Source organism: Sprattus sprattus, assembly GCF_963457725.1.
Source record: "Sprattus sprattus genome assembly, chromosome: 20".
Classification (NCBI taxonomy): Eukaryota; Metazoa; Chordata; class Actinopteri; order Clupeiformes; family Clupeidae; genus Sprattus; species Sprattus sprattus.
This window is the reverse complement of record NC_137918.1, coordinates 6,980,622-6,982,873: the sequence shown is the minus strand read 5'-3', so window position 1 is coordinate 6,982,873 and position 2,252 is coordinate 6,980,622. Positions and strand designations below refer to the sequence as shown.

Sequence of the window (2,252 nt, the reverse complement as noted above, 5' to 3'; positions counted from 1 at the left end):
TTAACCCATCACATGACCATACCTCTCATCCAGTTCTCTATGTGATTTCTTGGAAAATATTAAGCAGTTTTATCAGCTGCTTTCCCAATTCTTCTGTAGGTTACTGAGTTCATTCATTTATTTACACTGTCATTCTTTCATTCATGCTTTGACTCTTGAATTTGTTCCACTGTGTATTTACAGCGGGTGACTGTAAACCTTTTGTCTGGTCGGGCAACTTGTATATTACAGTCACAAGGTAAGATATTGTCAGTCAGTTATCAGAGAGCCTGTCAATTTGTCCGATCTTGGTCATTTGTTCATTCATTAGACACTTCTGTGTTTAAAGGTCACTAAGTTGGAGTTATAACAGAACTCTCTAATTTCCTTCAGACCAATGTGGATCATTTTTCTACGAGCAGACAGTATAATATTTTGCTTTTCTTTTGTAGCAAATGCTTGTAATCCTCCCATTGGTTGTGTTCTCTAAACACAGTAGATGACTCATTCCTTTGATGGCAGATGCTTCCTTGGGTCTATGGGTCACATGGTTAGAGATGGCACAGAGGACCTCTCTAATTACCTTCAGACCAATTAAGGGGATGTTTTAGAGGAGATGACAGTGTATTGGGCTATATGAGGGGCATGTTGTCAGTGTTTTAGGTGTATGAGGGGCATACTGTGGCATCCTCTTATTTTTTTCAGTAAAATGCACAGTAAAATATCTGAATGTGTAAAACCTCTTTCTCTTCTCGCCCTTTCTCAGCTTGGCCTCTGTGACCATCTCTACGTCAATCTCTTCCCACTATCCTCCTCTCTCATTTTGGTTTCGTTTTCTTTTCTTATCAGCTTGGGTTTCATATTGGATTCAATTTGAATTCCTTGCAAAAGTTCATTCATATGAAACCTTGTTTTTTTTGTGGCTTTTACATAGTTAAGATCTAAACATCTATCCTGTGCCAAAATATGTCTATCTAATCTCTCTTTTTGTTCTCTATCTTTCTGTCAAATCCACCAGCTGACATACACACTCACGCCCACACACACATGCCCACACACACACACGTGTCCGCGCGCACACACACACACACACACACAAACTCAATAGCTTCTAAAATTCCCAGGAAACCCCCAGTCACAGGAAAGCCAGTTAAGGAGATAAGGGGGCCGGCCCTGCCAGAGCACTACTCTGGCGCCCCAAGAGTTATACGTAATCGTCTCGCACACAGACCTGAAGAGACATGTTTGCACTGCTACTACAGAGCGTCTGGGACTGGCTCCTGGCGCACGATGCCTGGCTCAGCTCCCCCTTCTTCCCCGTGCTCTTCTCCCTGGGCACCTACCTGCTCTTCTGCCTGCCCTACCTGGCCCTGGACCTCCTGTCACCGCACGTGGAGCTTATCCGCCGCTACAAGATCCAGCAGAGGAGCCATGTGCCTTGGGAGGTGATGTAGAGATGCCTGGTCCACTCGCTCTATACCCATGTGATGTTCATCTTCCCGCTAACGGTGCTGCACTGGTACTGGAGGAGTTTGAGCTTACCGGCAGAGGTTCCGCACCTGATGAAGGTGGCACATGACCTGCTGGCCTGTCTCCTGCTGTTTGATTTCCAGTACTTTGTGTGGCACATGCTGCACCACAAGGTGCCCTGGCTGTACTGGACGTTCCACAAGGTGCATCACAAGTACACCTCTACGTTCGTGCTGAGCACGGAGTACTCGGGCGTCTGGGAGACGCTCTCACTGGGCTTCTTCGCCGCCATCAACCCTCTGCTCCTGGGCTGCCACCCGCTTACTGAGCTGCTGTTCTTCGGGCTCAACATCGGGCTGTCTGTGGAGGACCACTGCGGATACGACTTCCCCTGGGCCATCAACAGACTGGTGCCGTTTGGACTTTTTGGAGGAGCAACCCATCATGACCTCCATCACCTCAAGTTTAAGTCCAACTAGGCCCCGTATTTCACACACTGGGACAGACTTTTTGGGACTCTGCATGAGGATTAAGAAGGGCACTCGTGGGCATGACTGGCCCCTGTGACATTTATTCTTTTATATTAAAAGGAACTACAAAGTGCTGGCACAACTATAAATTCTATGAGCAGAGAACACCAATTCTAACCAAATCTTCTATTTATTCAAAATAGATGATAAGGATGTGGCCATGACATTCCTTATTGCAGACAGCTCTTACCTAGTTCACCTGGCAGTTTAGTTTATAGTGGCATTATATTCTCAGTGTTTAATCAGTGTCCTGGGAGGTACATGTGTAACAAT

General features: G+C 46.1%; 1 pseudogene across 1 annotated transcript; it reads left to right on the top strand.

Moving 5' to 3' along the window:
• The first annotated feature begins 1,220 nt into the window (after positions 1–1,220).
• On the top strand, positions 1,221–1,982 carry LOC308381552 (cholesterol 25-hydroxylase-like protein; annotated as a pseudogene). Its single transcript has one exon. The product of its transcript is annotated as a cholesterol 25-hydroxylase-like protein (transcript).
• Positions 1,983–2,252: the final 270 nt, after the last annotated feature.